The sequence below is a fragment of the Bos grunniens genome, chromosome 7, assembly GCF_055505025.1.
Source record: "Bos grunniens cultivar Pamir isolate PY7600 chromosome 7, Bosgru_T2T1.0, whole genome shotgun sequence".
Taxonomy (NCBI): Eukaryota; Metazoa; Chordata; class Mammalia; order Artiodactyla; family Bovidae; genus Bos; species Bos grunniens.
In genome coordinates, this window is record NC_141171.1 from 72,764,662 (window position 1) to 72,777,201 (window position 12,540).

Below are 12,540 nucleotides of genomic sequence, written 5' to 3' on the forward strand. Positions count from 1 at the left end.
ACTGTGTGGATCACAACAAACTGGAAAATTCTTAAAGAAATGTGAATACCAGACCACCTGACCTGCCTCCTAAGTAATCTGTATGCAGGTCAAGAAGCAACAGTTAGGACTGGACATGGAACAACAGACTGGTTCCAAATTGGGAAAGGAGTACATCAAGGTGGTATATTGTCACCCTGCTTATTTAACTTATATGCAGAGTACATCATGAGAAATGTTGGAGTTGGTGAATCACAAGCTGGAATCAAGATTGCTGGGAGAAATCTCAATAACCACAGATATGCAGATGACACCACCCTAATGGCAGAAAGTGAACAAGAACTAAAGAGCCTCTTAATGAAAGTGAAAGAGAAGAGTGAGAAAGTTGACTTAAAACTGAAGATTCAGAAAACTAAGGTCATGGCATCTGGTCCCATCACTTCATGGCAAATAGATGGGGAAACAGTGGAAATAGTGGCTGACTTTATTTTTGGGGGGCTCCAAAATCAGTGCAGATGGTGACTACAGCCATGACATTAAAGGACGCTTGCTCCTTGGAAGGAAAGTTATGACTAACCTAGACAGCATATTAAAAAGCAGAGACATTACTCTGCTGACAAAGGTTCGTCTAGTCAAAGCTATGGTTTTTCCAGTAGTCATGTATGGATGTGAGAGTTGGACCATAAGGAAATCTGAGCCCTGAAGAATTGATGTTTTTGACCCGTGGTGTTGGAGAAGATTCTTGAGAGTCCCTTGGACTGCAAGGAGATCCAACTAGTCCATTCTAAAGGAAATCAGTCCTGAATATTCATTGGAAGGACTGAGGTTGAAGCTGAAACTCCAATATTTTGGTCACCTGATGTGAAGAACTGACTCATTGGAGAAGACCCTGATGCTGGGAAAGATTGACGATGGGAGGAGAAGGGAATGACAGAGGATGAGATGGTGGATGGCATCACCAACTTGATGGACATGAGTTTGAGTAAACTCTGGGAGTTGGTGATAGACAGGGAAGCATGGTGTGCTGCAGTCCATGGGGTTTCGAAGAGTTGGACATAACTGAGTGACTGAACTGGAATGTGACAAGAAAGAAGCAGGACACAACCTTTAAAAGAGTGACACAGCCTGAAGACACAGCATAAAATGATCAGAACCAAAAAATTCAAGATGGATGGATAAGTCAACTTCCACTAGGCCTTGAGCCTCAGTATACACTCATTGTAATGTATTAGCAAGCTAAATGACACACCTACAGGTGCTATGACAGTTTCAAGGCCAATCATAAAGGTCAGAGTGGGCAGCAGCCTGATTCCTGGAAATCCCACCCTTTCTCCAAAATAACTGGAATACTCCTCCCACTCATTAGCCTATAAAATTACCCACTCTTATAAAAACTGACAACCCCATACCCTGGTGTCTCTCTTGTCTTCCAAGATGGCCCACACTCTGTCTATGAAGTGTTTCCTCCCTGAATATACCTTCTTTCACTGTACTATAGCTCTCTCCTCAATTAATTCCTGTGTGAAGCCAAGAACCCACACTAGGCAGCCATTCCAGGGTCTCAGACATGAACTGGGATGTGACTATCCTCTTGCACTTCACTCTCTTTTCTGCAACAATAACAATTACAATGAACTATGCCTGTTAACTGGGAGACAGAGACTACCAGATTAAATTTTTAAAAATCCAACTCTATGATATTTAAAAGACACATTTTGAGAAGATTGAAAGAAAAATGATGGAAACAGGCACATCAGGCAAATACCAAGCAATATATAGCTGGGTAATAAGGCAAACTGTACTTTAAGAAAAAAAGCATGAATAGTGATCAAGTAAATCTTTATTAAATGATCATATAATGATAGGTTTAATTATAAGGAAGACATAATAATTCTAAAATTATAGGTATCTAATAAAATGTTATAGCAGGAGGAAAAGGGGGTGAAAGAGGAAGAGTTGGTTGCATGATATCACCAATTCTATGGAGATAAGTTTGAGCAAATTCCAGAGGACAGTGAAGGGCAGGGAAGCCTGGTATGCTGCAGTTCATGGGGTCGCAAAGAGTTGGACACAACTTAGTGACTGAACAACAACAAAGACATACATACAGATATAACCTATGATGGAACTACATGGGCACATTGAAAGATTCATTATCATGGTGGAAATTTTCAAGATATCTTTCTCAATTTTAAGACAAGCAGATGGAAAATTAGTAGGATATAGAAATTTGAATACACAAATAATAAGCGCGATATAGTACATCATGAGAAATGCTGGGCTGGAAGAAGCACAAGCTGGAATCAAGATTGCTGGGAGAAATATCAATCACCTCAGATATGCAGGTGACACCAGCCTTATGGCAGAAAGTAAAGAGGAACTAAAAAGCCTCTTGATGAAGGTGAAAGAGGAGAGTGAAAAAGTTGGCTTAAAGCTCAACATTCAGAAAACGAAGATCATGGGATCTGGTCCCGTCATTTCATGGGAAATAGATGGAGAAACAGTGGAAAAAGTGTCAGACTTTATTTTTCTGGGCTCCAAAATCACTACAGATGGTGACTGCAGCCATGAAATTAAAAGACGCTTACTTCTTGGAAGGAAAGTTATGACCAACCTAGATAGCATATTCAAAAGCAGAGACATTACTTCGCCAACAAAGGTCCATCTAGTCAAGGCTATGGTTTTCCCAGTGGTCATGAATGGATGTGAGAGTTGGACTGTGAAGAAAGCTGAGTGCCGAAGAATTGATCTTTTGAATTGTGGTGTTGGAGAAGACTCTTGAGAGTCCCTTGGACTGCAAAGCAGATCCAACTAGTTCATTTTGAAGGAGATCAGCCCTGGGATTTCTTTGGAAGGAATGATGCTAAAGCTGAAACTCCAATACTTTGGCCACCTCATGTGAAGAGTTGACTCATTGGAAAAGACTGATGCTGGGAGGGATTGGGGGCAGGAGGAGATGAGGACGAGAAGGGGACAGAGGATGAGATGGCAAGTCAGGATGGCATCACTGACTTGATGGACGTGAGTCTGAGTGAATTCCGGGAGTTGATGATGGACAGGGAGGCCTGGTGTGCTGTGATTCATGAGGTCACAAAGAGTCGGACACGACTGAGCGACTGAACTGAACTGAATAATGTACAGAGAACTCTGCCTTAAACAATTATGGAACATACTTTTTTAAGCACCTATGGAATGTTCACAAAACAAACCTTGTACTAGGTCATAGAGCAAAATTAGTAAGTTTTAGGATATGTAGCTTATTAGAACACATTATGGGAGAAGGCAATGGCACCCCACTTCAGTACTCTTGCCTGGAAAATCCCATGGATGGAGGAGCCTGGTGGGCTGCAGTCCATGGGGTCACTAGGAGTCAGACACGACTGAGCGACTTCCCTTTCACTTTTCACTTTCATGCATTGGAGAAGGAAATGGCAACCCACTCCAGTGTTCTTGCCTGGAGTATCCCAGGGATGGGGAAGCCTGGTGGGCTGCCGTCTATGGGGTTGCACAGAGTCGGACATGACTGACACGACTTAGCAGCAGCAGAACACATCATATGATCACAATGCATTTAGAAATAACTTTTGTAAAGGGATAGATTTAAAGAAATAATTAACAGTAAAGGAAACTTAAAAATCTTTAAATTTTTTATCTTGAGACTAGAAAAAATAATGGAAATTAAAAATACAACTGAATAATAATTAAAATACTGAGAATACTGTAGAATAATTATATAATAGTATACTAATGAAAATTGACAAATTACTGCTTTATGCAATCAAACGGATGAATCTCACAGACACAGTATTTAGCAAAGATTAGCAAAGAAGCCAAACACAAGCTTATACATCAATAGTTTCATTTTCATAATAAAGAGGCAAAACTAATGGATGGTAATAGATGTCATAATTGTTCTCACTTTCAGGAAGGGATACGGACTGGGGAGGTGCCTGAGAGTGTGTTCTGAGGTCCTGGTGATGTTCTATACATCAACAGGGGTAAGAACCCTGACACCACTGACTATTACTAGTGCTGCCTTTATTCTATAAACATTCAGCATGCTGCAAACTTATGGTTTGTGTACTTCTCTATGTATACTTCAATACCTGTGGCGGATTCATTTTGATATTTGGCAAAACTAATACAATTATGTAAAATTTAAAAATAAAATAAAATTTAAAAAAAAGTTTCCTTCAACAAAAGCAAGCAAAACAATATAAAATATTGCAGGTGAATATATATCTGTTAAAACTTTTTTCTTAGTAAGCCAGATAAAGGCTCATCTAAAATTTAGAGTAGAAATTACCTCTAAGGAGCAGTGGGAGGCTGGTAAGTGATCTGGAGGACTGCAGGACATCTTTAGAACCAGTGATGTTCTAAGCCAGGCCAGGGGTCAGAAGACTTTTTCTGTCAAAAGACAAATAGTAGATGTTTTCACTTCTACAGGCCATAAGGTCACTGTTGCAACTACTCATCTGTGCCATTGTTGCCTGAAAAGAGCCACAGACAATATATAAATGGATGGACTTGATTGTTTCTCAATACAACTTTATTTACAAAGACCAGTGCTGGAGTGTATTTGGCCCACAGGTCATAGTTTTCTGATCCCTGTTCTAATTCTTTACAAAAGGTCTAACAGTCTCATTCACAGTTATTCTCTGCATTTCTATACTTTCTAATTTTATCTTCCTCACTTACATGGTTTTGTGCATTTCAGAAAACAGTCATCCACCAAACTCATATGGGGTGATGTGGGGTGGTATTAAGGAATCTAATGTGACAATGCCTTTAAGTTGGACTTGCTATTTTATATTAATTGAACACTGATAAAGTGCAAATACTTCAGTGTCATTACTTGACTAGCAGACCCTGAATGAACTATATAATCGCTATTTCTTTACCTATAAGTGAAGATAGAAATAATGTTTGTACTTGAGTTATTTGTAAAACCTAACTGCAGTAGTGCAAATAAAGTGCATAGCATTCTGTCCAGTTCATAGTGAGCATTCAATGCTGCTGCTACAACCACTCTGACTGTGGCTATTGCTACTGCTTTGACTACTACTACTGTACTGCTATTATTAATACTAACCTCTAGGGGCCCAGGGTCTTTGGTAGAAAGTGAAAGAGATAAACAAGGTAAACTTGTTTATCAGAGGTAACAGAGAATGAGATGGTTGGATGGCATCATTGATTCAATGGACATGAGTTTGAGCAAACTCTGGGAGATAGTGAAGGACAGAGAAGCCTGGTGTGCTACAGTCCATGGGGCTGCAAAAAGGCAGACACAACTTAGTGACTGAACAACAGCAACAGCAGAGACAGATAGGAAATGAGTTAGGAAGGATAGGTGCTTGCCCAGTTGAGGTGACTTGATTTAATGAGGAAAGAAGAACAATAACACTAAGTCTATGGTTGTACTTGACCTTTCGCTTCCTGAAGTAGTGTAAGCATACCCAGAACACCACTCATTTACGCTGCGTATGAAGCAAGTGGCTCCTGAGCAATGTGCATTGGTAGCCCCAACATCAGAATGATTACAAATCCCAAATGAATTAACACTTCACTGTAGAAAAGATACTGAAAAGAGGTCAGGAAGAGAGGGGGAAAAAAAGCATAGGGATAAATGAGGTCAAGCAGCCAAGAATTCAGTGTAGCTGAAAAGTACAGTTGTTGAGTGTTTTGGCTCCTGGTAGACCTGGATTCCATCCTGATTCTGCTCCTTTCTAACTAGGTCACTGAGGCAGTTACTTAAAACTAGAGCTTAGTTTCTCACTCTGTAAAAAGGAGGTGATGATGAAAGGTACCACTTAATGATAAATGCATGTCAATCACATGGCTTCAGGCCAGCATGTAGTAAATGTTCAACAAAGGGCCTTGGTATCATTTAATATCTAAGTCCGAGCATTCCTTTTAAACATGAAAAACAGAGGACAAACTTTAAAACCCGCAACATTCCAAAAGAATCCCCCTTTCCCCCTGGGGACTCAAGAATGAAAAAGTGTGACCATGCATTTGTCCATGCTCCATGCCAGAAATCAGTCAGCAAATATTGTGTATGTTATATCACTTAATCCTCACAAAATTCTACTGAGGTGGACATTACTATCCCTTCTTAAAGAAAAATAAGCCCACATGGAGAGAAGATGGATAACTTATTCCAGGTCACAAAATCAGGAGCCTAATCAAGGTTTCTCTGACTCTAAATGCAGGACTTTTTTCTGCTCATCAGCTTGTCTTTTTCAACAGATCCCTTTGTTTGGCTACAGCGTTTCAGTGGTTCAAATTATCGGTATGATATTGCGTTTGTGATTTGGTTATTGGCCTCTGACTTACCAGGCTTTCTGTGCAGGGGTCTGAGATTATCACATTCTTCTCTTGGCCTAAAAGTTAGTTTTTAAGACGAAATCTACCCATTTCCAGTTCCCTCATATGTGCAGTTAGCTCCTGGAGGAGAGAATTATTTCTGTGTCTCTTTACAATAGACTCCTCCCAAGGGCTACAGAAAGGTTCTGCCCTGTGTCCAGCAAATTCCAGCCCCTTTCTCCCAAGGGCCATGACAATTACACTTTTATATAAACCCAGCGTTGAGACATTTTTCCTTTGATACTGCCCAAGAACTATCATTACCCACTCCTAATTGAAGAGCAAGTAAAATGACTTTACATTGAAGAGGAATAAAAGACTGAGAAACAGTAGTGTTTTGTCAATTGTGGGACCTTGAGGTCCTGATACAAAAGCCCTAGTTTGGAAAGAGCAGACACAACAGGCAACCACTTACTTCCAGTAAATGAATGGGGCCTTGGCATGTCCCTTACTCGAGCTTAGCAGATTCAAGGGAAAATTGCACTACTGTTCACACACAGAATCAACAGGCTGTGATGATGTGTGCTCACCAGCATTTAAGAGCTGTTTCATGACTGTGGGTTGACATCATGTCACTACACCATTTTGCTCACCACTTTTTTCTGCTTCTGACTTGTATACATTTGTGTGACTTAAGTCCATAACTCCTAACTATGAAAGTTAGGAGAAGCTAATTGATCTCCAAAGATATAAAACCCATGAATTCCTGAATGATGTTTACGGTCAACAACCTAATTAATATTCTTTTCTCTACAAACATATAAAGTCATATAGTCTATATTTGAGTGCAAAATAATTAAGAAATTAAAATAGGGATGTGTCAACAGAAAGAACCATGCTAACTGAGTGAGTAGTCTGTGGCAGTTGCTGCTCTTGGCATTTTAAATACACTATCTCACTTAGTTCTTCACACAACCCTCAAATCAGTGTTATTATTCTTATAGACATTTGTAGGACACTGTGTCCTACAGACACAGTCCAGAAGAACATGAACTCACAGATACTGGGTGACTTATTCAATGTTTTGAAGTCTCAGAGAAAAGATTCAAAAGCACATGCATTTCCACAGTCCCATGCTTCCTTGCCCCACTGTAAAGTTTACATTTTAATCCTTATACAAGCCTTTGAGGAGAGTATATATGATACCACCTGCATAGTACAGATGAGGACACCAAGGCTCAGAGCTAAGTCAACTGCCTAAGATGGCAGAGATCGTACATACAAAAACCAAAATTCTCATTCAAGAATGTCTGACCTCAACACATTTTAAATATTAGCAGTGGTACCTGGTTTTTAGCATTTCAGTATTTTCAATAAAGTACAATGTCCAACTGAACCAACTGACCATTGCCTTTCAACTTGCAAATTCAAAGGCTGAGACTGAATGGAGCCAGAGTCAGCATGAGATAGAGGAAAGAAGAGTCTCAAAGGAATGCTCTGTTTGGCCATTCATCAAGTCTCTTTCTATCAGTGTCTAGATCGCATCTTCACAGCTTGGATTGGGACCACTGCCCCTTAACTGAGCAGTGGGATTAGATAACTGAAAAGGAAAAATATAGCAGAAAGCATTTTTCTTGCTGTTTCGTTACTGCCTTTCAAAATGCACAGCTCTGACTGGGATGTGGAGAACAAGGAGGGATTAAGAGACCTAATGGTAAATTCTTCGACTGAAGTGAGATCTGAACCAGGCAAATCCTATTCTGCTATACTACCCACATGCATGTATGTACATGTACTCACATGTACAGATATAAGAGTTGAGCCATAAAGAAGGCTGAGCAGCAAAGAATTGATACTTTTGAATCATGATGCTGAAGAAGACTCTTGAGAGTTCCTTGGACTGCAAGGAGCTCAAACCAGTTAATCCTAAAGGAAATCAATCCTGAATATTCATTGGAAGGACTGATACTGAAGCTCCAATACTTTTGCCACCTTATGCAAAGAGCCAGCTCATTGGAAAACTCTGATGCTGGGAAAGATTGAAGGCAAAAGGAGAAGGGGGCGAGAGAGGATGAGACTGTTAGATAGCATCACTGACTCAGTGGTGAATTTGAGCATGCTCCAGGAGGTAGTGGAAGGACAGGGGAGCCTGGAGTACTGCAGTTCATGAGGCCACAGGGTTGGACATGATTTAGTGAGTAAACAGCAACAACAAACACCTGCTGGATAACTGGGGGCTTGTTATTTAAACTCCTGGGTGCTGTAAAGATGAAATAAGTTTGTGCAGGTGATGTATTTGGCATTGTTCCTGGTACATAATAATAACACTGTAATTGTTCATTAGTTTATCATGATAGCCTCAGCCAGGGCAAAGGGATGGGAGTGGGTTCCTACCTCCCTTGGTTAAGTTCAGTTCATTTCAGTCCAGACTAAGGTCTGTCTCAGTTTATTCAAGGTTATGTCCCTTGAACAGGACTTTCTCTTCACTTTTCTCTGAAATGCAGAGGGGTGGGTAGGCAAGGGACTTAGGAAGGCACACCAGATCCTCTTGAGATGCCGCCTGAAGGTCCTCTGCACAGCCTGCTCTGCAGACCAGGTGTTCCAGGCACCTCATCTTTGCAGGTATTTAGCAAATCAAAGCCAACAGCGGGAGGCTGTCAGCCTGACATATGATAAACACCCTCTGCAATTTAGCACGCAGCACAGAGAGAGTGTGTTAGCAGGATGAGTTAATTGCCAAGCTATCAACCGAGCTGATGTTTCTTGAATATTCTGAAAGGTAGCTGAGAACTCCCTAAGTGTCTGGGGTGGTGGGAGGTTTTCAAGCCTGAAGAGAAAATTGGGTGGGGACAGTCAGTGAGAAGATTGGCAGGCAGTAACACAAACTGTATAAACTAACTCTTGAAAATATAATTACCTACAAACAAGAAGAAAATGACTCAGAGCTTTAGAAATAATGTAATAAAAGTCTGTCATTTTTCAGGTAGAATTGAGGCTCTGGATGAGGCATGTACAGGTTTAGGGAAAAGAAAGACTATAGCCAGTGACAAAGTCAGCACTGCAATGTCCATCTTTTGAGTTTGAATTCATTTTTGTGCAATCATGTTTTTATTATTAAATTTTCTTCTCGATTTCATAAAAGGCAACATAGCGTAGGCTCTGGTATATCTTGGTTTGACCAATTACTAGTTCTGTCCGCTGAGGCAAATTATTATTTTTTTTTCTGGGCCTTAGTTTCCTTAACCCTAAAAGGATTGATAATAGTATCTGTTCCAAAAGCTTTATTACAAATGTATATGTGCATGTGTGTGTGTGTGCACGCACTCAGTCGTGTCTGACTCCTTGTAACCCCATGGACTGTAGCCCACCAGGCTCTTCTACCCATGGAATTTTCCAAGCAAGAGTACTAGAGTGGGCTGCCATTTCCTCCTCCAGGGGATCTTCCTGACCCAAGGATCCAACCCATGTCTCTCAAGTCTCCCACATTGGCCAGTAGATTCTTTCAGTTCAGTTCAGTCGCTCAATATTGACAAACCAGTATGTTTTACTCATGCAAATCTTAATGAAAGTATGTATTTGCTTGGAAACAGGTCTTTCTTCAAGATTCATGTCAATCATTATATGGCCTGGGACAACTCATCTTGTGCCAATGTTATCTCAAAATGCATGTTGTGGGAGAGGGGCCTAGTGCCAGTCTCTGAATTTTGATACATTTCCTTTCTCTAATTAGCAGCCTGCAAGTAGCTATATAACATCTGGCTAAAGACTAGCAGGGAGCACTCTTTCTGCCCCCTTCTGATGTCTGTGTCAGAAGCTTTCTCTATCTCTTTTGTATTTTAATAAAACTTTATTCTACAAAAGCTCAGAGCGATAAAGCCTCCTTACTGGTTCCGGATTGAATTCCTCTCCTCCAGAGGGCAAAAATCTCAGCGTCTTTCATGGCTCAGCAACAACCTTTCAGATCTCTGCATTCAAATAGGTATATCTTTCCTTTTCTCAACAACCACAGAAAACCAAGGGGTATACATAACAATATTCTTGCCAAGTGAATCACATGGACAGAGGAGCCTGGTGGGCTACAGTCCATGGGGTTGCAAAGAGTCAGACACAACTGAGCTACTAACACTTTTTCAAACTCCCACTAGGTAAAAGAAATTAACTGCAATATCAAGAAGGTTTTGCTTCTATGCAACAACACATAATAGAATCAATATTTAGAATTATGATTTTTAAAAAGACTTTGAAGTATGGACGCAAAAACAGATAATTAGAATTCCTTAGAGGAAAGAGCCTCTTCTAGGGAAGCTGAGATCAGAGTCCTTTCCATTTTCCCTGGAGGCATTTCCAAGTCTGGGAGTAGGCTGTCAGACTGACTTGTTACTGCCAGAGGGGCACTTCCAGGGCAAAGAGAAACCAGTGGAGTTTCTGATGGTCACGTTTACTGCTGTAGCATTGTGAAAAGAAGACTTCCTATCTGGCTAGTTTTGCCACAGGATATGTTTCCCCTAGCTTTATTAAGGTATAATTAAAAAAATAACAATTATATGTGTTTCAAGAGTACAATATAATATTTTTATGTGTATATAACAGTGAAATGATTACCACAACCAAGTTAATTAACATATGTATCATCACATCAGAGGTTACATATTTTTGTGGTGAGAACACTTTATGTACTCTTTCAGAAAACTTCAAGTATACTACACATTATTATTCAAAAGCAGAGACATTACTTTGCCAACAAAGGCCCGTCTAGTCAAGGCTATGGATTTTTCTGTGGTCATGTATGGATGTGAGAGTTGGACTGTGAAGAAAGCTGAGCACTGAAGAATGGATGCTTTTGAACTGTGGTGTTGGAGAAGACTCTTGAGAGTCCCTTGGACTGCAAGGAGATCCAACCAGTCCATTCTGAAGGAGATCAGCCCTGGGATTTCTTTGGAAGGAATGATGCTAAAGCTGAAACTCCAGTACTTTGGCCACCTCATGCAAAGAGTTGACTCATTGGAAAAGAGTCTGATGCTGGGAGGGATTGGGGGCAGGAGGAGAAGGGGACGACAGAGGATGAGATGGCTGGATGGCATCACTGACTTGATGGACGTGAGTCTGGGTGAACTCCGGGAGTTGTTGATGGACAGGGAGGCCTGGCATGCTGCGATTCATGGGGTCACAAAGAGTCGGACATGACTGAGCGACTGAACTGAACTGATACGTTATTATTAACTGTAGTCATCATGCTTTATGTCTGCAGGGCTGATTCTTATTATAACCCTGGAGACCTAATATAATTTTTATTGCATTATATAATATTATATAATATATAATAGTATATTAATAAAATAATAATTTATTTATTAGGTTATATATAAAACTGTATTATATTAGGTCTCCAAGCTGAGCACCAAAGAATTTATGCTTTTGAACTGTGGTGTTGGAGAAGACTCTTGAGGGTCCCTTGGACTGCAAGGAGATCCAATCAGTCCATCCTAAAGGAGATCAGTCCTGGGTGTTCATTAGAAGGACTGATGTTGAAGCTGAAACTCCAATACTTTGGCCACCTGATGCGAAGAACTGACTCACTTGAAAGGACCCTGATGCTGGGAAAGATTGAGGGCAGGAGGAGAAGGGGACGACAGAGGATGAGATGGTTGGATGGCATCACCGACTCAATGGACATGGGCTTGGGTGAACTCAGGGAGTTGGTGATGGACAGGGAGGCCTGGTGTGCTACAGTACATGGGGTTGCATAGAGTTTGGACATGACTGAGCGACTGAACTGACTGAACTGAAGGTTTATTCTTATTATTCTTTCATTGTTATATAATGAAAGTTTATACCATTTGATCACAACTCCCCATCCCCTGCTCCTAACCCAAGCCACTAGTAACCCACAATTCTATTCTGATATATAAGTTTGATGTTTATAGATTCCACATATAAGAGAGATCATGCAATAACGGTTTTTGGCTTATCTGATGAAGCATAATGTCCTCTAGTTCAACCAAGTTGTTGAAAATGGTAACATTTCTTCTTCTTTAATGTGAAATAATAGTTCGGGGTGTATACGTGTGTGTCTAACATTTTCTTTATCCATTCTCCATTTGTGGACACAAGTTGATTCCACATTTTGCCTATTGTGCATAATGAAGCAATGAACACAAGAGTGCAAGATACTATTCTTTTTTTTTTTTTATGGCTATATACCTAAATGTAGGATTTTTGGATCATGTAATATTTTTAATTTCTTAAAAAAATTTT

General features: G+C 40.3%; 1 long non-coding RNA gene across 5 annotated transcripts in view; it reads right to left on the reverse strand.

Annotated features, from left to right (window-relative positions):
• LOC147369825 (uncharacterized) overlaps window positions 1-12,540 on the reverse strand; it is a 229,093-nt gene that overhangs the window by 20,388 nt on the left and 196,165 nt on the right. For all 5 annotated transcript variants that reach the window (XR_015168576.1, XR_015168573.1, XR_015168575.1 and 2 more), the window contains one exon: window positions 4,286-4,386. This is a non-coding gene — a long non-coding RNA (uncharacterized LOC147369825). The remainder of the gene's footprint in view (window positions 1-4,285; window positions 4,387-12,540) is intronic.